Source organism: Pseudophryne corroboree, chromosome 2 (genome assembly GCF_028390025.1).
Source record: "Pseudophryne corroboree isolate aPseCor3 chromosome 2, aPseCor3.hap2, whole genome shotgun sequence".
In the NCBI taxonomy this organism is placed as follows: Eukaryota; Metazoa; Chordata; class Amphibia; order Anura; family Myobatrachidae; genus Pseudophryne; species Pseudophryne corroboree.
The window spans coordinates 489,661,305-489,687,310 of NC_086445.1; the positions used below are offsets into that span (position 1 = coordinate 489,661,305).

Genomic DNA, 26,006 nt, shown 5'->3' on the forward strand with positions numbered 1-26,006 from the left:
CTTATCGGGGCCGGAGCTGATGTCACACATCCTCCCTGAAAGGCTCGAGGCAAGCCTGCGATTTCCCTGACACTCCCAGAAAACAGTCAGTTAACATCCACAAATGGCCTCTTCCTGTCAATCAGCATGCGAATGTCTTTGCGATTAGAATTTTTGCACCAGCCTGACGCTGACCAGCGATGCCTGTTGTTGTTTGCTGACATGCTTGCGCATTGCGGTGCATACGCTTGCGCAGTTAATGCCCGATCGCCCACTGTGCAAAAACACAGCAGCGATCAGGTCTGAATCAGGCCCATAGTGCGTAGACACTGAACGGTATCGCTAACTAATATTAGCCAGGCCAAGAGGGCGTGGTGATGACATGGTCATCTGAAATTGAAGGCTCAGTGTGCCATTTTTTTTTAAACAGGCACGCAGACCGTCAAGGCAGTTCCAGTGATTGGGATCCTGGGATGCTGCATACAGTTTCCCACACTTATTGACGACTGGATACGTACACCCCACTATCGCCACCACTGCTTTATACAGATGCTCGCACAGACCCCCGCCCATACACCAGGAAACAAAGCCCTGATAAATCTAGATTTACAAAAAAAAAATTCAAAATCCGATTTGGGTATCCTATCGTTTTGTGATCGGTATCACCAATAGGGCAAGCCCAAACATCACCAATTTATTGAGACGATCGTCTCCAGAATGGAGAATTGTCGCAATATAGTGCAGATGTATGGGGTCTTTGAGTCTATGAATCTGCATACGAAGTGCTACAATGTAGCAGCTGCAGCTTTTTTCCAATACAAGTTCTGTTCCGCTCCATATGAGTCACACACAATATACAAGTGTCATATATCAAATTAGTCAGCACTGTCTCCTTTCGTGTCCTAGTCGCATTGCATTGCGACTAAGATGCATTTTTGGCAACAAAAGATGCCTAATGTCGGCAGAGTTGCATGGGACCTGATGGCTCTCTCTTACGCCAGGCATCTCCCTGAGGCTAGATGTATGTGGATGCATTTGTACTTATTTCTCCATGCTTAATAATTGTATTATAACGGGTGATTTGGGTGCCATATACTGCATAGCATAAGGAAGTATGCCTGCCTGTTATCTAATACGATACTAAAGCGCCTGTGGCTAGCCTTCCAGACTGCTACTATTGTAGCAGATCCCATTCAGACTTGTAAATTTAATTTATGGTATCTCACACTGCAATCAACAGAAAGTAGTAAAGCACAGATGGGTTTAAGAGGAGGAGCCAGACACTCTTTCATCTGCAGATGTGATTCCTTCCACATTACCTACTCTGGAATCTAGGAAGTCACTAGGGTTCCCAGGAGGATACATTTATGCTTGATAGTGCTGGTTACACAGAGAGGAAGCCGAATGGAATCCCTGCATTCATTTGGAGCCTCTTCAGACTTTTGTTTCATGTTCTCTGTTCTGCTTAGCCTGGACTTTCTTCATCTGCTACATATTTGAAAGTTATACTACTGTTACTGTGACATGACACTGTGATGAACAGTCCGTAGCACTTGCCATGGTGATGGCCATTCATTATCAGATTGTGTGGCACCAGCAAATTTTGTCTGCCCAGGTAAGTGAGATGTGAGAATGATGCCGTCATGCGTCACTTGTACCCTGCCTGACAATAGGCTTTCTAAAAGAGCGATTAGTTTCATGAAGTCTCTTTTTGGAAGCTGATAAATTACATATTAAGTTAAACTTTTTATGTGTTCTTCTCATGAATGCACACAATTACATATTATATTACAAAATGTTACAGAAGTTATTTCATGTGAAGACCTGTAATGTACTTTTTTTTTTTTATTGCGGTAAACTGCAAATGCTGGCGATTTATGGCTTGGCTTACAAATTGAACTTAATGGACTCTAGATTTATTGTCTGTGTATACTTGGATGTGACCACCCATTCCTTAACTGCTAGGTAATAGTGTTGTAGTGCCAGATTCATGTAAAGTGAAGGCTTTATTTTATTTAAGTAAAAATATTGTAGTTTTTTTTTTCCATCTTTGTAACGATTGGAGGTTTTATATTTTTACTTAGCTCATGTATATTACGTATCAATGAATATTTGTCACTCAGTCTGTACATTACTGTTGTCCGTAATTTACTTGAACAAAAATTTCTTTGAAATCAATACCAAGCAATGTATACATTTCAGGTTTAGTAACTGGTAAATACTATTATAAAGACCTTTTCAAATGCAGTGACGCTCTGTAGTTGAATACATAGCAGCTCGCTTCACATTCGTTAATGTTCTAAACTTTAGTTTGGTGCTTGTAATGTTGGGAGTTTTTATGAACGCTCCTTTGTTGTAAAGCAGTGTAAAAACGAATTATTGGACAGGTCCTTTCTTCCCCTCCTTTTTAACTTTTTTTTTGTTTTTGTTAAATGGGGCAAGTGTTCCTTGTGTGATAAGGCATACCTCCCAACATGACCCTCTCCAGGAGGGACACAATGCTCTGCTCCTGGACTTCCCTCTTAATGTATGATTGCCATCACCTGTGCTGAAACACCTTTCTTATCCATTTACCTGTTCAACACAGGTGTCGGCAATCATACATTAAGAGAAAAGTTCAGAAGCAGAGCATTGTGTCCCTCCTGGAGAGGGTAATGTTGGGAGGTATGGATAAGGCCCACATATATTATTATTGTTATTATTCTGATCATGTGTGTGATTTATATGCAGAAGCTACATTTTGGTGATATCTCGCCTTTCAATAGAGATTTTTATGCATAGTGGGGTGCTATTAGTTTGGGTGTGTATGGTGCATTTGTGTTACAAAAGTTCTTATATATGCACTAGTATAAATCACACATGTTGTAACAAAATTGCTTTACATCTTCAGTTTGAAATTGATGTCAGCTGGAATACTTGTTCCCAACTACCCCTCATTAAGTTAGGATTAAGCAAGACCATGTGAGAAAATTTGTGTGTGCTTCTTGTGTCCTTATTCCTCCCATGATTGAGGTACGCAAACAACCAGTCACAATAATTGTGAATGCATGTTTGTGTATAGTCACTGCTTTGAGCTTGTTTACGTTAGACTGGCAATTGCACTACCAAATTCTACAGGGGCAGTTAAAAGTGTGTGTTTAGGGAGAGAAACTGGAAACCAGATCTTTCATGTAGCATACTATCACTTTACTGGGCTGTTTGAAATAAAATCTTGAAGTCACGTTGCTAACAACTGGGAGTTATAAGCACATGTCCATATCCATATTTACAGGATGAGATTACTGATGGTTGGCCATAACTTTGTACAGTCTAATAACAATGCATCACCTATTTCATACCAGTGCATCTGCTGTGTTAATCGATATAACTTTTGACCACACTGATACAATCGTGTAATTACATAATGTTTTTTAACATATATAATTGTTAACATATTTAATAATTGCTTGCTTGGCTTTGTTTGATCAGACCATGTAATTTACTCAGTTGTGTTTTCTTTCTAAAACTGATGCCCAGATTTAACAAGCCTTGGAGAGTTATAAATAGCACGGTGATAAAGTACCAACCAATCAGCTCCTGTAATTTTTCAAACACAACCTGTAACTTGACAGTTATGAGCTGATTGGCTGGTACTTTATCACCATGCTTTTTGTCAGCTTGATAAATGGGCCCCAGAATGTGTTACTTGTATCATGACTACTTTGCCATCTTTAAGACCTGAAAGATTTTGTGTTTTATAGGGAGATATTCAATTAGGAGAAAAAACTGCTCTTTTTGCTATTTTTTAGGGTGATTGGGAGTTCGCCCTATTCAGTAGCAGGGCCGTTTTTTCCCTCCTAGGTAAAAAATTTGGCAGGCGCAAAAAACATGGATCAGTGAATACACGTGTTTTCACATGTACGCCAGCGAAAACGCGGGTCGTTTTCGCAAATTTTGAGGCATCTTTCGCCAATACCTTTTTGCTAAAAATAAGTGAAATGGCAATGCCGAAAAAAGGCCTTAAAAATGGCCAAAAATGCCTCGAAATTGTATACGCAGGGGGTGAATTCAATAGCTCCAAAATTATTGGAGCTAATTGAATACCCCCTTAAGTCTGTATTCAAAACAGCGCATTCATAATTTCTCATTTCAAGTCAATGTTTTGACTTGTTACGGTGGTTTTCTATGTAAAGTTTGAGGATTAAAGTGTGTGTGTGTGTGTGTGTGTGAAAGTGTAGAAATATTACATTGTATCTTTAGATTTCAGGAGATCTCCTCCAGCATGCAGTACAGTATAGCGCAATCTGTGTCTTTACATGTTTCATGCTTGTGTGTTTATTGGGCCTTTACATTTAGTAAAAGCTCTTGAATTCTTCTTTTATCCTTTTCTTTTATGGCAGCAATTTGTAAAATCTCACTGACCTATCTTGCCAATAAAAAGCTGCCTACACTTTCCTTTGTTAATATTAAAGACCACAACACCTAAAATATAAATTCAATTTGGTCTTAATTATATACACAGATGTATATAGTATGTAAGCGGTTCATTTTGGCTTTTGTTTCCAGTATATATCATTTAAAAGTACAGAAAGTGGCCTTCTTTTTACCTGCATTCCTCTGCTCACATCCTATTTCCTCTAATGCATGTACTTATAGTACAGAGGGGCGTAGCCATAACTTTGTGGGCCCCATAGCAACATTTTAAAGGGGCCCCTGTGCCATTGTTTCTAGAGAGACACTTCTCTGTAGCAGTTGTTAATTTTATGCCCTATAATAGTGCCCTAGTTCATTTTCTGAACCATAGTAGTGCCTTATTTGATGTGATGTCCCATAGTAGTGCCCTAGTTTATTTTATAAACTGTATTTGTGCCATAGATCACATTATGTCACATTGTACGGCTGCAGATGCACAACATTATGTAGCACAGTACCCCTAATTCACATTATGACATACTGTCCCCAGTTCATAATTTGCTGCAGCCTCCACTTCATATTGTGCCACATTACAGTTCCCCAGTTCATACTATGTAATATTATAATGTCCTCCAGTTAATTTTATACACATTACAATGAACAGATCAAGGGGCATAACTAGATACAGTATATTGTAGCCCCCAAAGCAAAAGTTGTGAATACCCTTATGTATCTACCAATTGTAAAACAAATAAAAATGTATAACTGTGACAGGGAAGGTGGGCCCCTCTCCGCTAGGGCCTGCAACAGAAATCTTGGGGCCCGGTACACTTATTTCTCTGGGGCCCCTCTTCCCGCTTGACCCCAGACACACCCATCCCTCCCCTTCATGTGCCAATAAATGTATTACCAAATATAAGACACTGTAATACCATACATTGAAAGGCCAGATCCACATAAACTACATTTTAAAAGCCAGATCCACACAAAATACATTGAAAAAAGTCAGATCCACATGAAAGACAGTAGTTCCCCTTATACGCATAATGACTACAGCAGTAGTGCCACTTATATGCATAATGCTAACAGTAGTTCCGCTTATGCACATAATGCTCACCCCAGTAGTGCCGCTTTTGCACATAATGGACACCCCAGTTTTGCTGCTTATACACATAATGCCCACCCCAGTAGTGCTGCTTATACAAAAAATGCCTACAGTATTGCCGCTTATACACATAATGGCCACAATATTGCAGCTTATACACATAATGGCCACAGTATTGCCGCTTATACACATAATGGCCACAGTATTGCCGCTTATACAAATAATGGCCACAGTATTGCCGCTTATACACATAATGCTGATAGTAGTAAAGCCACATAATGCTTACAGTATTGCCGCTTATACACATAATGCCCATAGTAGTCATGCCACATATACACATAATGGCCACAGTATTGCCGCTTATACACATAATGCTGATAGTAGTAAAGCCACATAATGCTTACAGTATTGCCGCTTATACACATAATGCCCATAGTAGTCATGCCACATATACACATAATGGCCACAGTATTGCCGCTTATACACATAATGGCCACAGTATTGCCGCTTATACACATAATGCCGATAGTAGTAAAGCCACATAATGCTTACAGTATTGCCCCTTATACACATAATGCCCATAGTAGTCATGCCACATATACACATAATGGCCACAGTATTGCCGCTTATACAGATAATGCTCCCAATAGTGCCGCTTATACACATTATACATACAGTAGTAGTGCCCTTTACATGCTATGCCCACGCAGTAGTAGCCCACTGTACAAATAACTATATAGCTGCCCCCATCTCCGTACATGTAACAATGTATACTTATTGCTGTGTCTTGGAATCTGCCCTCCCCCGGCTCAGTACATTTACCCGCCCACTGTGTCTGTCTGCAGGGCTTCTCACCTACGGCACTCAACAGCCAGACAGTAAGTGCAGGAGCTAGGGAGGAGGAGCAAGGTCAGGACAGCCGTGAGCACTGAGCAGCTAATCACCGTGGCTCTGGCAGCTTAAGTGAGCTTCTGCGCATGTGCAGAAGCTCTGGTCGTGGCAGCTTCAGCTTGAGATGAATCGGTCTGGCAGCGGGGGGAGAACAACAGCTAAGGTGAGCAGGGGGCTGACACAGCATCCCAATCCACCCTCGCATTGAAGTCTCTTCCAGGTGGGCGGGTGGCCCAAACCACTAGAATAAATACATTTCTAGCTGCGCCACATCCATGCTGACTGCCCCTCAGAATCTTGGGGCCCCTCACAACGTCGGGGCCCGGTATGTGTTTCCCATTTGACCCCTTCTGTGTTGCTGGTCCTGCTCTCCGCTCTGGCCCCCAAAGCAGCTGCACCCCCTGCACCTATGGTAGCTACTTGTTAGTGCAAGTATAGAGGTCAATGAGAGAAGGTGTTACTCAAAAGGCTGCTCTGAATTTTCTGATAACTTTATTAGACTAGAGGAGAAGAAAAGACAACTCTATTGTTTGGGGCACTCTTGAAAAATTATTTATTTAGAACTTTACTTTCTCTGACGTCCTAGTGGATGCTGGGAACTCCGTAAGGACCATGGGGAATAGCGGGCTCCGAAGGAGGCTGGGCACTCTAGAAAGATCTTAGACTACCTGGTGTGCACTGGCTCCTCCCACTATGACCCTCCTCCAAGCCTCAGTTAGATTTCGTGCCAGGCCGAGGTTGGATGCACACTAGGGGCTCTCCTGAGCTCTTAGAAAGTAATAGTCTTAGATTTTTTTATTTTCAGTGAGACCTGCTGGCAACAGGCTCACTGCAGCGAGGGACTAAGGGGAGAAGAAGCGAACTCGCCTGCTTGCAGCCGGATTGGGCTTCTTAGGCTACTGGACACCATTAGCTCCAGAGGGATCGACCGCAGGCCCAGCCTTGATGTTCGGTCCCGGAGCCGCGCCACCGTCCCCCTTACAGAGCCAGAAGCAAGAAGATGGTCCGGAAAATCGGCGGCATGAAGACTCTGTCTTCACCAAGGTAGCGCACAGCACTGCAGCTGTGCGCCATTGCTCCTCTCACACACTTCACACTCCGGTCACTGAGGGTGCAGGGCGCTGGGTGGGGGGCGCCCTGAGGCAGCAATAAAAACACCTTGGCTGGCTAAAATACCTCAATATATAGCCCCAGGGGCTATATATGAGGTAAATACCCCTGCCAGAATTCCATAAAAAGCGGGAGAATAGGCCGCGAAAAAAGGGCGGAGCCTATCTCCTCAGCACACTGGCGCCATTTTTCCCTCACAGCTCGGCTGGAAGGAAGCTCCCTGGCTCTTCCCTGCAATCTACAGTACCAGTAAGAGGGAAAAGAGAGGGGGGGCATTAAATTTGGCAGTATATATATATTTTATTGAAAAGCAGCTATTAGGGACATAACTCAGTTAGTCCCTGTATATATATATATATAGCGCTCTGGTGTGTGCTGGCATACTCTTACTCTGTCCCCCCAAAGGGCTTTTTGTGGGTCCTGTCCTCTGTTTGAGCATTCCCTGTGTGTGTGTGGAGTGTGTCGGTACGGCTGTGTCGACATGTTTGAGGAGGATAATGATGTGGAGGGGGAGCAGATGCCTTTAGCAGGGATGTCACCCCCTGGGGGGCAGACACCTGAGTGGATGAGTTTATGGCAGGAAATGAGTGCACGTATAGACTCCTTACATAAAAAATTTGACGACATGCCGACTGTGGGACAGCCGAGTCTTCAGCTCGTGCCTGTCCAGGTGTCTCAAAAGTCATCAGGGGCTCTGAAACGCCCGCTATCTCAGATGGCACAAGTAGATGTCGACACGGATACTGACACCAGTGTCGACGACGAGGAGTCAAATTTAATGCCCGTTAAGGCCATTCACTGCATGATTGAGGCAATGAAAGAGGTGTTAAATATTTCTGATTTACATCCAGGTACCACAAAAAAGGGTATTATGTTTGGGGAGAAAAAACTACCTGTAGTTTTTCCCCCGTCAGATGAATTAAATGAAGTGTGTGAAGAAGCGTGGGCTTCCCCTGATAAGAAATTGGTAATTCCTAAGAAGATACTAATGGCGTTCCCTTTCCCGCCAGAGGATAGGTTACGTTGGGAAACACCCCCTAGGTTGGATAAAGCGCTCACACGTTTGTCGAAAAAGGTGGCACTACCGTCCCAGGATACGGCCGCCCTTAAGGAACCTGCTGATAGAAAGCAGGAGGCGATCCTGAAGTCTGTATATACACACTCAGGCATTATACTTAGACCAGCTATTGCGTCAGCATGGATGTGCAGTGCTGCCGCTGCGTGGTCAGATAAACTGTCAGAAAATATTGACACATTAGACAGAGACACGATTCTGCTAACAATTGACCATATCAAAGACTCAGTCTTATACATGAGAGATGCACAGAGGGAAATCTGCCGGCTGGCATCTAAAGTAAGTGCATTATCCATCTCTGCTAGGAGATGCTTATGGACTCGCCAGTGGACTGGAGATGCAGATTCCAAAAGGCACATGAAAGTTTTGCCTTATAAAGGGGAGGAATTATTTGGGGATGGTCTCTCCGACCTAGTTTCCACAGCAACGTCTGGGAAGTCAGCATTTTTACCCCATGTCCCCTCACAGCCTAAGAAGGCGCCATTTTATCAGGTTCAGTCCTTTCGGACCCAGAAAAACAAGCGGGGAAAAGGAGGGTCTTTTCTGTCTAGAGGCAGAGGTAGGGGAAAAAGGCTGCAGCAAACAGCAGGTTCCCAGTAACAAAAGTCCTCCCCCGCTTCCTCTTCCAAGTCCGCCGCATGACGGTGGGGCTCCACAGGCGGTGCCAGGTACGGTGGCCAGGTACGGTGGGGGCCCGCCTCATGAATTTCAGCGATCAGTGGGCTCGCTCACAGGTGGATCCCTGGATCCTTCAAATAGTATCTCAAGGATACAAGCTGGAATTCGAGGCGGCTCCACCCCCACCGGTTCCTAAAATCTGTCCTGGGAAAGATGGTAGCTTCTTACGAAGCAATTCCATTCGGCAGGTTCCATGCCAGAATTTTTCAGTGGGACCTGTTGGACAAGTGGTCCGGATCGCATCTTCAGATGCATCGCTTGATAACCCTGTCCCCAAGAACCAGGGTGTCTCTTCTGTGGTGGCTGCAGAGTGCTCATCTTCTGGAGGGCCGCAGATTCGGCATACAGGACTGGGTCCTGGTGACCACGGATGCCAGCCTACGAGGCTGGGGGGCAGTCACAAAGGGAAGAAACTTCCAAGGACTATGGTCAAGTCAGGAGACTGCCCTTCACATAAATATTCTGGAACTAAGGGCCATTTACAATGCCCTAAGTCAAGCAAAATCCCTGCTCCTACACCAGCCGGTGCTGATCCAGTCAGACAACATCACGGCAGTCGCCCATGTGAATCGACAGGGCGGCACAAGAAGCAGGATGGCAATGGCAGAAGCCACAAGAATTCTCCGATGGGCGGAGAATCATGTACTAGCACTGTCAGCAGTGTTCATCCCGGGAGTGGACAACTGGGAAGCAGACTTTCTCAGCAGGCACGACCTCCACCCGGGAGAGTGGGGACTTCATCCAGAAGTCTTCCAAATGATTGTAAATCAATGGGGTCGTCCACAGGTGGACATGATGGCGTCCCGCCTAAACAAAAAACTAGAGAGGTATTGCGCCAGGTCAAGAGACCCTCAGGCGATAGCTGTGGTTGCTCTAGTGACACCGTGGGTGTACCGGTCAGTTTATGTGTTCCCTCCTCTACCTCTCATACCAAAGTTATTGAGAATAATAAGAAAGCGAGGAGTAAACACAATTCTCGTGGTTCCGGATTGGCCAAGAAGAGCGTGGTACCCGGAACTTCAAGAGATGATCTCAGAGGACCCGTGGTCTCTGCCGCTCAGACAAGACCTGCTACAGCAGGGGCCCTGTCTGTTCCAAGACTTACCGCGGCTGCGTTTGACGGCATGGCAGTTGAACGCCGGATCCTGAAGGAAAAGGGCATTCCGGAGGAAGTCATTCCTACGCTTATTAAAGCCAGGAAAGAGGTCACAGCAACTCATTATCACCGCATATGGCGGAAGTATGTTGCATGGTGTGAGGCCGAAAAGGCCCCAACGGAGGAATTTCAACTAGGTCGATTTCTGCATTTCCTGCAAGCAGGAGTAAATATGGGCCTAAAACTGGGCTCCATTAAGGTACAGATCTCGGCTCTGTCAATTTTCTTTCAAAAAGAACTAGCTTCAGTACCTGAAGTTCAGACATTTGTTAAAGGAGTGCTGCATATTCAGCCCCCGTTTGTGCCCCCTGTGGCACCTTGGGATCTCAACGTGGTGTTGAGTTTCTTAAAATCACATTGGTTTGAACCACTAAAAACCGTGGATCTGAAATTTCTCACGTGGAAGGTGGTTATGTTATTGGCCTTGGCTTCTGCCAGGCGAGTATCAGAATTGGCGGCTTTGTCCTGTAAAAGCCCTTATCTGATTTTCCATATGGATAGGGCAGAATTGAGGACTCGTCCCCAGTTTCTCCCAAAGGTGGTGTCAGCGTTTCACCTGAACCAGCCTATTGTGGTGCCTGCGGCTACTAGGGACTTGGAGGACTCCAAGTTGCTAGACGTTGTCAGGGCACTGAAAATATATGTTTCCAGAACGGCTACAGTCAGAAAATCTGACTTGCTGTTTATCCTATATGCACCCAACAAGCTGGGTGCTCCTGCTTCTAAGCAGACTATTGCTCGTTGGATTTGTAATACAATTCAGCTTGCACATTCTGTGGCAGGCCTGCCACAGCCAAAATCTGTCAATGCCCATTCCACAAGGAAGGTGGGCTCATCTTGGGCGGCCTCGGCTTTACAACTTTGCCGAGCTGCTACTTGGTCAGGGGCAAACACATTTACAAAATTCTATAAATTTGATACCCTGGCTGAGGAGGACCTGGAGTTCTCTCATTCGGTGTTGCAGAGTCATCCGCACTCTCCCGCCCGTTTGGGAGCTTTGGTATAATCCCCATGGTCCTTACGGAGTTCCCAGCATCCACTAGGACGTCAGAGAAAATAAGAATTTACTCACCGGTAATTCTATTTCTCGTAGTCCGTAGTGGATGCTGGGCGCCCATCCCAAGTGCGGTTTATCTGCAATACTTGTACATAGTTACTGTTAACTAAATCGGGTTATTGTTGAGCCATCTGTTGAGAGGCTCTGTTGTTTCATACTGTTAACTGGGTTTCATATCACGAGTTGTACGGTGTGATTGGTGTGGCTGGTATGAGTCTTACCCGGGATTCAAAATCCTTCCTTATTGTGTACGCTCGTCCGGGCACAGTATCCTAACTGAGGCTTGGAGGAGGGTCATAGTGGGAGGAGCCAGTGCACACCAGGTAGTTTAAGATCTTTCTAGAGTGCCCAGCCTCCTTCGGAGCCCGCTATTCCCCATGGTCCTTACGGAGTTCCCAGCATCCACTACGGACTACGAGAAATAGAATTACCGGTGAGTAAATTCTTATTTTTATTATAACTTTAAATGACTTACATAGACATAACAACATGTAACATATATATGATAAAAACTAAATATATAATGCGCTGGGTATCTCCTACGCAATAGTTTATTAGGAATTTAATTATTCCTATTGTATCCAAACTTATATCCTATATATACTGTGATCCATCCATTATGTGGTTTTGATACATCCACAGATTGTTACAGTCTACCAACATGTAGCTTCTGGGATTACCCCGAGTCACACTAATACCCCTTTCAGACATGCTCCAAATTCTCTGGATTTTGCACAAGAACACGCATCAACCAGGCAATTTGGTATGTCTGAACGGCACCGACCCGGGAACGTGATCCGGGTCGCCAACCCTGCAATTGACCAGGGTTTTTCCTGGGACTCAAGTCCCGGGAAGACAACCCGGCTTAGGTCTAAAAGGTGCGATCTGGGAATTTGCTCCCAGGTCGCACCTGATTGGCGGGGCTGCCTGGAGGAGGCCGGAGTGAAGATGGAGCGTGTGCCGCCTGCTGTAGTCCATGCTGCTGTGTGTAGTTGAAGCAGCCGGTGCAGCCACATAACAGGCCTGTTGGGGTGAGTGAAAGAGTGTGTGTGTGTGTGTGTGTGTGTGTATGTATGTATATATGTGTGTATGTATGTATGTATGTATGTATATATATATATATATATATACCGACAATTCTGCTACATACAGCGGCACTCGGAGACTTGGTAAAGTGGCAAAAAGGTGCTTTTACTAAATCATAATGACAATTTGCATTCCAACGTTTCGGGGTGCGGACCACCCCTTTGTCAAGGTGAGCAAGGTGTTTGCTCACCTTGACAAAGGGGTGGTCCGCACCCTGAAACGTTGGAATGCAAATTGTCATTATGATTTAGTAAAAGCACCTTTTTGCCACTTTACCAAGTCTCCGAGTGCCGCTGTATGTAGCAGAATTGTCGGTGTAAATGATTTTTCAGATGGCACCGGAGCATATTACCATCTGGTAGGTGAGTGCCGATCCGTTTACAGAAACTATATATATATATATATATATATATATATATATATATATATATATATATATATATATATATATATACATATACATATATATATATATATATATATATATATATATATATATATATATATATATATAGAACAAAAAAAAAGCTGCGGCACTCGGGGACTGCTGAAAAGTACCTTTATTAAATGCAATACATCAACGTTTCGGGGAATTTTTTTTTTTTTTTTATTGAAGCAATTAAATGTTCAATATGTCTCAAATCTTAGATAGTAGGGTATTATAAGGAAACAGAACAAGAAAAGTACAGTTGAGTTCTTAATCAAGGGATATATCTGTTATAAGCAGTCAATAGCATCACAATTGTAAGTATCATGATCTCTAAAGATCGTCTGATTTACAGATCCGAAATTCAACTCAGTCGACTGACCCATATATATATTTTCAAAGAAAAGAAAGAAATTAAAATAATAAAAAAAAACTAAAAAAATAAAAAATATACACATACGTATATGTACACATATGTGTAATACCCGTGCCGTACCCTATTTCCCCCCCAACCCCCCCACAGTGCCCCGTATGTCAATTAACGTTTAAAGCACAATTTGCGGATCTCCCGCAGCCATTCTAGTTAGAAACCATTCTGTGTTGGACAATGAGTCATGGAGCTGTTTCCTAACCGTCGTTGTCAAGGTCATTATATAACTCTCCCAAACCTCAAAGAAATTGTGTATCTTGGTGTCTTTTTCCAGCAGGACACTTATCCATTCCATCCTGAAAAGGTAAAATAATTTGGCTTTAAATAATGATAAAGTTGGTGGATCCTTCGCTATCCACACCTGCAGGATGGTTTTTCTAGCCGCCAAACTAACTGCCAGCAACAGTTTTTTACTGCCCAAAGAAGAGGCGCTGATTTGGTGGTATAATACCAAAGAGCGCCCACTCCGGAGACAAACTCCAATAATTTACCAGATTGGCCGTCAAGTAGTTTCGTATCTGAATCCAAAACTGTCTGATTAAAGGACATGTCCACAAGCAGTGAAGCATATCCGCCTGAGGAGTGCCACATTTCCAATATGCATGTGTGTCAGCAAGTCCTATCAAGTGTCGTCTATGGGGCGACAGATAAGTCCTATGCAAAATATTGAGAGACATTTCTTTATATCTAGAAGTGGGAAATAATTTGCAGGTTTTAACATGTGCCGCCATTATGTCTGTAATTTCAACGTTCGGGAGACAATCTCTCCAAGACATAACCCCTCCCGAACCCCTCGAGTAGTCTAGGACGTTCCGAAAGTACCCATATGTAGTCGAGATTGCCTTCTTAACCCTAGGGGTTTGTTTCAACATTTTATCCATCGGATTATCCCAGTCCCCAGGTGAAAAACATCTTATAGTGGACGAAATATAGTGTTGAGCCAAAAGAAAGGCCACAGGAAAGGCCCTCAGAGTCGGGTATTTAGTAGTGGCCTCCTGGAACGTGAGCGGCCTCGAGCCCCGTATGTCCACCAAATCACCAATCTTGGACACCCCTCCCAGCCTCCATATATTAAACGGGTAGTGTGCCTGGCCCTCTTGGAAGTCAGGATTATCCATTAACGGGAGGTGTAATGATTTGAGGGCATTTAGATTTAGTTTATGTCGCATTTCTTTCCATAGTTTTTTTATGTTCCACAGTAAGGGGTTTCCCCTCAGCTCCTCGGACACCTCCCGATCATGCAGATGCAGAAATGTAATGAGATCCCCCTCCTGTATAAATTCTCTATCTATGTCTGTATTTGTGTATGTGTTATCGTTATGCATCCAGTCATGTAGGTAACGGAGCTGGGCCGCCTGGGAGTACCAGAGGACATTAGGGAAGTTAATTCCCCCATTCCCTACAGTCTGCTGCAATTTTATTAACGCTATGCGCGGTCTCCCTCCCTGCCAGATGAATCTCCTAAAGAGAAAGTTGAGACGTTGAACGTCTTTAGGTAGGAGTGTGTGTGGCATGGCTTGAATGAAGTACATCAGACGGGAGAATGATATCATCTTGATCAAACTAGCCCTCCCCAAATATGATAAAGGCATAGATCTCCAAGTCTCGAGTTCTGGTTCAATTGTTCGAATGGCCGAGGTAAAATTTAGGGCGTATAATCGCTCAGGCTTTCTCGATATTCGAATCCCCAAGTATGTTATGTGATCTTAACTCCATTGTAGTGGTAGATTTGTCGCCCCCTGTTTCAAAAATGAACCATTACCCAGTCTGAGTGCCACCGATTTTGCCCAGTTAACGTTGAAGCCCGAGACTTGACCATAAGCCTGTAGTAGATTAAATATATGGGTCAGTGAAGCCTCCGGATCAGCGATATATAGCAGAAGATCATCGGCAAAAGCAGTAAGTTTTAAGTTTCTTCGACCAACCTGGATTCCTTGAAACTGATTATCATTTAACAGCAAGCAATGTAAGGGATCTATAGCTAGGTTGAACAGCAGGGGAGATAAGGGGCAACCCTGTCGCGTGCCACGTTGCATCACCACCGGGATGCTCATATAGCCATTAATCAAAAGGGAAGTCGAGGGAGAATCATATAGGTAGCGAATAGTTTCAATAAAGTCTTGATGGAACAGTCTACGTTCTAGGATCTTGAATAGGTGGGGCCAGAGTACTGTGTCGAAGGCCTTGGTGGTGTCTAAACTGAGGAGTATATTTTTGGATTGGGGCGATTGAGCAGACGCCACCAGTGCTGCGATTGCCGCTCTAATTCCTTTAACCGAATGAGTATTGCGAACAAAGCCAAGTTGGTGGTTAGTTAAAGTGTGGGGGAGAATCACTTGTTGCCGGTCTGCTAGAATCTTAGTAAATAGTTTTATGTCGGTATTTAGCAACGTAATTGGCCTATAAGAGGACACCAATTGTGGGTCATGTGCAGGTTTAGGAATCAAAATAGTATGTGCTGTCGTGAAGTGGTGGAAGGGGGAACGATGTTGTAAAAGACTATTGAACACTTCTAGCAGAGTCGGAACCACATGGGGCTGGAGGATTTTGTAAAATTCATTAGAGAGGCCGTCTGGGCCTGGAGACTTATGTAACTTTAGTTTGGACATTGCCGAGACCAGTTCGTCTTCTGTAATAGTTCTCACAAGTTGATCAGACTGTGCGGTCGTGATTGGCGGTAATAAAGTATCTGGTAGGAGTGTGGTGTGGGTGGATTCGTTGAAGGGGAGATCAGAGTATAGGTCAGCAAAGTAAGATTCAAAGTGATCTAATATGGCCGGGGAATTAGTAAGGAGTTGTCCCGAGGTTCGGTGTCTAACCGCTGTTATGAATTTGCGTGTCGTTTTTTTCCTAGCCATGGTTGCCAGTAGTCTACCGGATTTATTACCCCATCTGTAGTATTTGTGGGAAGAAAATACCACATCACGTTTTGCTTGCGCTAGTAAGTGGTCGTTTAAGAGTTGTTTAGCCTGTAAATAAAGCCGCAAGGACTCCTCAGTCTGTAGGGCAAGGTGGCGTTGCATTGTGTCAGTTAATTCTGAGTGTAAGGTGGTATAAATCGCTAAGTTTTTCTTTTTCAATCTATGAACATACTCAATAATTTGACCCCTTAAGACTGTTTTTGCCGCACCCCAAAAGGTGTTCGGCCGGTCCCAATATTCTAAGTTATCGTCTAAATAGTTGACCCAATTTGATACCAAAAATTTTCTAAAATCGTCACAATTATAGAGATAGCTTGGAAATCTCCAAATCCTAGAGCCCCCTGACTGAAGAGTTCTCTGCAGCGTCAATGTCACAGGAGCACGGTCTGATATCAGAATGTTGTGTATATCAGCTTTCATGACTCGCGTCACTAGGGAGTCTGCAACCAAGATGGAGTCAATCCTGGACCAGGAGCCATGAACCCCGGAATAGAAAGTAAATGATCTGTCAGACGGATTGAGGAGACGCCAAACATCAGTAAGCTGAAGGGAGGTTTTCAGTGTTTGGAGATGTGTCCAAGAAGGGGAACCGGGGCTACGCGGGATAGGGCGTTTATCAATAGTGGGATCATCAACTGTGTTCCAGTCACCTCCTAGGATAAGCTGAGAATTATCGCGTTGAAGCAGTTGAGAGCGAATTTATTGGAAAAAGGCAGCTGTCTCGCCATTTGGTGCGTATATGTTAACCAGTGTGTATTTGTTACCCCAAATTTCTACATCCAAAATCAAATAACATCCCTCCGGGTCAGCCACTGAGTTTAAGACAGTGTAGTGTAGGTGTTTGCTAAATAGAATCGCCACCCCCCTGGTCTTCCTCGTGTTATCTGCAGAAACACATCTATCCAACCACGGTGCCCGAAGAGCCGAGGAGCTGCCCGCCATCCAGTGGGTTTCTTGGAGAAATATCATTTGAGGTCTAAACCGCTTCAGGTGTGTGACAACCCGCTTACGTTTTATCGGGGAGTTAAGGCCGCCCACATTCCAGGATATAATTTTAAAACAAGAATCTGCAGTAGAGGTCTCTATCCTTGGATCCGTCATTGTCTATTAACCCACACCCACCCTAGGGTAACATTCCATCGGAACTATCATGTCACATCGTCGTCCCCCTCCTTCCCAGCGAGCGGAGAGGAATAGACGAAACCACACAATGCCATTGAGCCCCGGGGCAGTTCGGGCGAGGAAGGCACGGCACGGGCAGAACAAAAAGAAATTAAATAAAAAAACACACATTGCTTCACATAACATTTAAAATTTTTTCCAAACCCAACTAAGAACCACGCAAGTGCTAAACCCTCCGGTAGCACTGGCGAGAAACCTATCAAAGATATATGCAGCATTAGAATTTAAGCTGAGTAGCCTGTGAAGAGACCCAATGTCTCTTTCGTGTGAGGTTTAAACAGACTCTGACACAAGGTATTTAACAACATAACATTTAGTCTTGTTGTGGTGGAATCACCGGGTTCAACATGTGTGTAACATGTGAGTGTGCGGTGGCGGGATCAGCAAAAATCAATGTGCGACCATTGTCATGTATGCGTAATTTAGCTGGATACATCAGTGCGAATCTGGTATTACTCTCATGTAGTATTTTACAAACATCCGAGAACTCCCTTCTCTTTTGTGCAACAGAGGCCGAGAAATCTTGGAAAATCAAAACACGCTTTCCCTGCACTACCATTTGCGGGAGTTTACGATAAGAGTGCAGCACATGTTCCTTCATACGAAAGTCCATGAATTTCGCAATGACGGGCCTAGGCTTGTTTTCAACATCTGGTCGGAAAGGACCAATTCTATGCACCCTTTCTATGTGTGACAGAAATGGGGCGTCTGTGATTCCCAAGGCCTGAAATATATCAGACGTCACAAAATCCGATAACTGCCTGTCTTTAACTGATTCGGGGATGCCCACAAAGCGTAGATTCGATCTTCTGTCCCTGTTCTCAAGCTCATCTAGTTTTGCCTGTAAAGTTTTAAGAGAGGAATCCTGGGTGTCGGTGGAGCGCTGGAGTGTGTGTATCTGATCTTCCCCATCGCTAACCCGTTGTTCTAGTGAGGTGATCCGTGAGGTGTTGTGGTCAATTTTTGTAAGTGTCGAATCAAGTAGTGTCTGTATCTGTTCAAGTCTTTTGTCAATTAAAGGGATATTCTCAAGTTTTTTGTCAATTTGGGGCATGAGGAGCCGAGAGAGCTCCTGGGCCATATGCATCAACGCGGGTTGATCAGGAAGCGTCTCCACTTCCAGAGTTTGGTCTCGGGAGTTCCCCGCCTCTGGGGACGAGGGGGGATTAGGCTTAACCGCCGTGTCTTTGGTCTTACTCATTCTTGTAGTAACTGAGGACTGGGAAGATCTAACCGCTGGAGTTTTATGGACGAATTTGTCCATCCCCCGGTCCGTAGACCTTTAACTGTAACAAACCAGGGATTTCTATATCAACACACTACAGTATATGATAATAAGGCACCTCACGGAAAGGTTTGAGTCAGATGATATGTCAGAGCTACTCAGCAAAAAAAACAAAACAGCAAAATTTAAGTAAACATTACTTTACACATAGTACAGATGTCGGTAATAGGCATCAACTCGGTATGCTATATCAGTATAAGCTTTACCGAGGCGGTGCACTTTGAAACCTCTAGATTAAAGCAGGTGACAGAGCAAAACAATTTCAAACTATTGTGAGGAATATTTCAAATTTCCCCAAATAAAATGCTTTGTAAAAGGTAACAGTAGGTTAATATAACCAGTTAGGTGCCCTAACATTGGGTAGCCACCAGGTGGCGATATAACCTCAAAAGTTCCTGCTCAGGGAGAGCAGAGGTTTCAATAATCGGATATACCAGTGACTTTTAAGGTAGTTACATATCGTCTAACTACTTACAGTATTGACGGTGGGTAGCTAGGAACAGAAGAGAGGAGAAAAAGAAAGGGGAGAGTTTAGCAAGAAATAGGAAAAGAAAAAAAAAAAAGAATAAAGGAGAGGCCTGGATTTCTTCACCCCCAGACGAGAGAAATATCAATTTACAGGAGTAGTTCAGGAGTGTGGTAGTTTCAACCGCAGGGCTAAGCAGCCAGTGGTCTGGAGCCTGCCAGGTGTCAGAGAGTCACTGCAGCTTTCAGCAAGATGTCGACTGTGGCAGAAAGTGTTCAGGGGAGCTGCAGCGCCGATCCCACCATGCCACCTCCAAGTATCCGGAATGGTGTATTGCTCACCCCCGCAGTCACAGCCGTCTCGCGTACCCAGCAGGAGAGCAAGCGTTTCCGGCAGATAGGTCGTCACCACAACGGCCTCAGGTGTCAGGCCCACCAGGCATAGGACTGAAGGGGACAAATAGGGAACCAAGGGCGATGACGGGGCCGCAGCAGCCACCCCCCCCGGGTTCGAATCATGGATGGTCTCAAATATGACAGGTCCCCACCGCGCCTGCAGTGTCAGATGTTACCTGGGGTCTGCTGAGATCACTCACCCGGAGTCACTCGCGGCAGCCGCACAGCCCTCCTCCGTGACAGTTCCGTCACCGGACAGCTCCGCGTAGCCGGACGGATGTAGGCAGGGAGAGCCGGGTCGTAAGCGGGGATCACAGCGCTAGAGATCCGTCTCCTCTCCGGCGTTGTGCCGCAGCCAGCAGCAGGATCCACAGATGCTCCCTGCGGCAGTTCATTCGGGCGAGCACGGGGGAGCCGGAGCCTCGAGGGTGTCGCACATCGTACGCGGCTCTATTCGGTCACCCAGCATAAAGCATACCCCCAAAGGGCGGCAGGTAAGGGGGATCCCAGCGGGTGCAATAAAGGTTAGTGTTGCAGGGCTAACCTAGGGATCAGTCAGCCAGTTTTCGCGCCGAGCACACGGCGTTCATGCAGGCCGTCTCGTTGAGGGCCGGCTTCCGGGGGTATACAGTCCCGCTCCTGTAAGTGTAGGGTATCCCCAGGTTTCTTATAACGTGGGGATCACTTCTAAGAGTCTCCCAGGAGAATGCAGGGGAAATATCGGGAGGATGGTAGCAGATTGATAGCCTGCAAGACGGAGCCCATCTAAAAAGCAGCCATGCTGGATGGCCCGCCCACCGGAAACCGTTTCAGGGAATTTAACCCCTTTCTCAAGATGTCAAAGAGACAAAAAGAGAGAGAAAATCCCACTCACCTTTATAGAAGGAAGAAGAACCTGCCACAACACCCGTGCGTGCAGTCCCGGAGCTCCATGTCCGGCGTGTGGGAGGCGCCTGGAGATGACGTGCCGTGACGTCCGTGCTAGGCGCAGGCCGGAGGACGGGAAGAGAGAGGAGACATAAATCATAGCGCAATGAACAAAGAGCATAGTGTCTACATAAAAACACCAAGCTGCAACAAAACTAAGTGGAGATACCAGGCCAGCACCATCTGAACATTAGGGTCCGCTAAAGCATCCCAGAAAAATGCTTAAAATAGAGTGCCCTGTATGCAAAGTGTGGGGAGGAGACAAAAAATGACCAGATGCTTATGTGGATAAACCCATGAAAAACATAAATGTTGTGATGACCAAGAACGAGTCCCCTTAGTCCCCTCTTCAATGGTATTAAAGTCACTGTAGTTAATAGTAATAGTAATATAATGAAAGGGGTCCAGTCCAAGGGTGTCGACACACCCCTTAGTCCTGTTTAACCTAATGCCCGTCCATATTCATTACATATAGATAAGCTCTGATGTACCGATCAGCAGCTATCCGAATATGCTCCACGTAATTCTCTCATTGAGGCCCTTGGGATGAATCGTATTGAGCCCGTAGATCCAAGTCGCCTCTTTGCGAAGCAGTAAGCCATCACGGTCGACCCCCCCCCCTTCCCCCCCGGATGTGCTTGGGGACGTGATCGATAATGATGTGCTTGAGGTGTCCCAGTGAGTGTCCAGACTCATGGAAGTGTCTGGCCACAGGTTGATCAGAAGAAGTTCCCGTGATGGCGGACTTGATGGCCGAACGGTGGAGAGCCATGTGTTCCCTCAAAGTCCTAATCGTCTTCCCTACGTAGCAAAGGTTGCAGGGACAGATAATGAGGTAGATTATGTGTGTGGTAGTACACAAGACTACTTGTCTGATGGTAATTTTTCTACCTGTGAGGGGTAGCGTAAACGAAGGCCCGGTGATCATGTGGCTGCAGGTAGTACACCCTAAACATCGGTAGCAGCCTGTTTTTTTTGAAAGGAAAGTCCCTTTGGGAGGCTTCGAAAAGCTAGTGATATCCGTATGTACCACCAGGTCTTTAATGTTGCGACCCCTCCTGTAACACATCATGGGGGTAGTGTGTTTGAATGGGAGAGAAGTGTCTGTGGAAACTATAGGCCAGAGGGCTCGGTTGGCTCTGTTCAAGATGGGACTGGAAGTATCAAAGGACGTAGTCCACGGGATTCTGTCAGCCAGTGATCGTGAAACAGGTTGTAAGAGCTCGTCCCGTTTTAAATGTAGCATTTCCCTTTTGGTGCAAACCAGAGCTGTTTTGTCGTACCACCTTTGCGTGAATTTGGTGACAATCTTGTCCAATTCACATTCAAGCTTGTCGGTTTGGTTACAAATACGCGCCGCCCTTAACATTTGAGATCTAGGTAGACCCTGTTTTAAAGGGCGAGGATGGGTGCTGTTAGCATGTAAAAGGGTATTCTTATCAGTAGGTTTACTGTAGATGTTAGTCAGGAGTCTCCCAGAGCTCAGTGACACCAAAACATCCAAATACTTGATGGACGTCGGGGACCACTGACAAGTGATCCTGATGGGGGAGGGTCTGGTGTTAATAAATTCCAATAACCGTATAAGTGCCGCCTCTCCTCCCAGTCCAAAGGATGAATATGTCGTCGATGTATCTAGTGAAAAGGGCTATGGACTGAGCTACCAAGGGATCTTGGAAAAAAATCAATGACTCCTCTTGTAACATGTAGATGTTGGCATAGGATGGTGCCACGTTACTACCCATGGCACATCCTGATTTTTGTTGGTAAAATCTGCCATCGAAAAGGAAGAAGTTTCTAGTCAAAGTGAGCTCCAGCAGGGTCATGAACAAGTCAAGGTCCACGTCACACATAGCTTCCTCGCGTAGAAAGGACCTCATTGCGTTCAAGCCCCCTTCGTGGAGTATGCTGGTGTACAGGCTGCAGATGTCAATTGTACACAGCAATGTTCCCTCTGGAACTATACCAAAAGAGTCCTTAAGCAAAAGGAAGGACGTGGTATCTTTCAAGCATCTTTGTTGCTTCAAAACAAGTGGCTGTAACACACAATCCAGAAACTGGGAAACGGGTTGGTACAGAGATTGACGTGCGGATATGATTGGGCGACCGGGAGGTTTATTGAGATCCTTATGGATTTTGGGAACTGTAAAGAAGATTGGGACCATGGGAAAGTCCTGCGTAAGTGCTCTGAGGATCTTGTCTGATATAAGGCCTTGGGAATTGGCTTCAGCTAGAATCCCGTCCAGTTCCACTTTGTATTGAGAGGACGGATCTGTTTCCAACTGGCAGTAGGTGTTGGAATCCGATAATTGAGCCAGAATCTCTGTTTTATAGTACGCCATGTCCAATACAACGATTCCGCCCCCATTATCCGCTGGGCGGATGACCACATCAGAATAGGATCCCAGATCCTTAAGGGCAGACCACTGTTGTTTAGATAGGTTATGGTGTTGTTGCTTGGAGGCCTTGGTATACTTATTCAAGGACTCATCTACTAGCCGAATGTAGGACTTGATAGAGGTATTGGTCGACGGAGGGTCAAACGCAGACTTACTCCTTTTGTTAAGGAAAGGCTGAAAAATGTCTGGTACTGTAGAGATGGAAGTAGGAGAAGGATGCATGGAGAAGAATTCTTGTCTCCGCAATCTTCTGGAAAACTGGTATAAGTCTATTTTCCAGTCCAATTCCTTATGTTGGTTGGTGGGAACGAAGGAAAGACCATTCCCCAATACTTCCAGTTCTATTGAGGTAAGAGTACGTTTGGATAGATTATAAACTAAGTTTTGTTTTTTTGCTGCCCGATCGAATGAGTCGCGTGTTCTGACCGCCCCTGCGGGTGGTCGACCTCTTCCTCTGGAAGCCAGAGTAGGTGTCGCTCCTAAAGGGACAGATGAATTATCCTGGGCCCCATCTGAGTCACCTACCGCGAACTCGCTGTCACTATTGGATGATGCTCCAGACCGTAGCTTATTCTCCCTACGTCTGCGCCACCCCTGTTTGGATTTCGCTTGGGTCACATACTGACTGCCCGAACTGCCCCCCATCAGCCAACGGTGTACCCTGTTAGTATCATAATCCTCCTGAACGATACTAAGTTTTCTCTGACGTCCTAAGTGGATGCTGGGGACTCCGTCAGGACCATGGGGAATAGCGGCTCCGCAGGAGACAGGGCACAAAAGTAAAAGCTTTAGGATCAGGTGGTGTGCACTGGCTCCTCCCCCTATGACCCTCCTCCAAGCCTCAGTTAGATTTTTGTGCCCGGCCGAGAAGGGTGCAATCTAGGTGGCTCTCCTAAAGAGCTGCTTAGAGTAAAAGTTTTGTTAGGTTTTTTTATTTTCAGTGAGTCCTGCTGGCAACAGGCTCACTGCATCGAGGGACTTAGGGGAGAGAAGTGAACTCACCTGCGTGCAGGATGGATTGGCTTCTTAGGCTACTGGACACCATTAGCTCCAGAGGGAGTCGGAACACAGGTCTCACCCTGGGGTTCGTCCCGGAGCCGCGCCGCCGACCCCCTTGCAGATGCCGAAAAGTGAAGAGAAACCGGCGGCAGAAGACTTTTCAGTCTTCATAAGGTAGCGCACAGCACTGCAGCTGTGCGCCATTGTTGTCAGCACACTTCATAGCAGCGGTCACTGAGGGTGCAGGGCGCTGGGGGGGGCGCCCTGGGCAGCAATGATAGTACCTTATTCTGGCTAAAAATACATCACATATAGCCCCTGGGGGCTATATGGATGTATTTAACCCCTGCCAGGTCTCAGAAAAACGGGAGAAGAAGCCCGCCGAAAAGGGGGCGGGGCCTATTCTCCTCAGCACACAGCGCCATTTTCCCTCACAGAAATGCTGGTGGGAAGGCTCCCAGGCTCTCCCCTGCACTGCACTACAGAAACAGGGTTAAAACAGAGAGGGGGGGCACTTATTTGGCGATATGACTATATATATTAAAATGCTATAAGGGAAAAACACTTATATAAAGGTTGTCCCTGTATAATTATAGCGTTTTTGGTGTGTGCTGGCAAACTCTCCCTCTGTCTCCCCAAAGGGCTAGTGGGGTCCTGTCCTCTATCAGAGCATTCCCTGTGTGTGTGCTGTGTGTCGGTACGTGTGTGTCGACATGTATGAGGACGATGTTGGTGAGGAGGCGGAGCAATTGCCTGTAATGGTGATGTCACTCTAGGGAGTCGACACCGGAATGGATGGCTTATTTAAGGAATTACGTGATAATGTCAACACGCTGCAAGGTCGGTTGACGACATGAGACGGCCGGCAAACCAATTAGTACCTGTCCAGGCGTCTCAAACACCGTCAGGGGCGTTAAAACGTCCTTTTACCTCAGTCGGTCGACACAGACACGGACACTGACTCCAGTGTCGACGGTGAAGAAACAAACGTATTTTCCTTTAGGGCCACACGTTACTTGTTAAGGGCAATGAAGGAGATGTTACATAATTCTGATACTACAAGTACCAAAAAAAAAAAAAAAAAAAGGGTATTATGTGGAGTGTGAAAAAACTACATGTGGTTTTTCCTGAATCAGATAAATTAAATGAAGTGTGTGATGATGCGTGGGTTTCCCCCGATAGAAAATTATTGGCGGTATACCCTTTCCCGCCAGAAGTTATGGCGCGTTGGGAAACACCCCTTAGGGTGGATAAGGCGCTCACACGCTTATCAAAACAAGTGGCGTTACCGTCTCCAGATACGGCCGCCCTCAAGGAGCCAACTGATAGGAGGCTGGAAAATATCCTAAAAAGTATATACACACATACTGGTGTTATACTGCGACCAGCGATCGCCTCAGCCTGGATGGGCAGCGCTGGGGTGGCTTGGTCGGATTCCCTGACTGGAAATATTGATACCCTTGACAGGGACAGTATTTTATTGACTATAGAGCATTTAAAGGATGCATTTCTATATATGCGAGATGCACAGAGGGATATTTGCACTCTGGCATCAAGAGTAAGTGCGATGTCCATATCTGCCAGAAGATGTTTATGGACACGACAGTGGTCAGGTGATGCAGATTCCAAACGGCACATGGAAGTATTGCCGTATAAAGGGGAGGAGTTATTTGGGGTCGGTCCATCGGACCTGGTGGCCACGGCAACAGCTGGAAAATCCACCTTTTTTACCCCAAGTCACATCTCAGCAGAAAAAGACATCGTCTTTTCAGCCTCAGTCCTTTCGTCCCCATAAGGGCAAGCGGGCAAAAGGCCAGTCATATCTGCCCAGGGATAGAGGTAAGGGAAGAAGACTGCAGCAGGCAGCCCATTCCCAGGAACAGAAGCCTTCCACCGCTTCTGCCAAGTCCTCAGCATGACGCTGGGGCCGTACAAACAGGTGCGGTGGGGGGTCGTCTCAAGAGTTTCAGCACGCAGTGGGCTCACTCGCAAGTGGACCCCTGGATCCTACAAGTAGTATCCCAGGGGTACAGATTGGAAATTCAA

General features: G+C 45.6%; 1 protein-coding gene across 7 annotated transcripts in view; it reads left to right on the forward strand.

Annotated features, from left to right (window-relative positions):
- The window catches only part of LOC135030212 (sex comb on midleg-like protein 2), a 377,407-nt gene that overhangs the window by 33,590 nt on the left and 317,811 nt on the right, over window positions 1–26,006 (forward strand). The window contains exon 1 of one of the 7 annotated variants that reach the window (XM_063953918.1): window positions 6,403–6,530. The exons of the other annotated variants lie outside the window; for them this stretch is intronic. The gene's annotated coding sequence lies outside the window, so the exon portion shown is untranslated. Of the gene's footprint in view, window positions 1–6,402; window positions 6,531–26,006 lie in introns of those variants that run through there. 7 annotated transcript variants of the gene reach the window in all.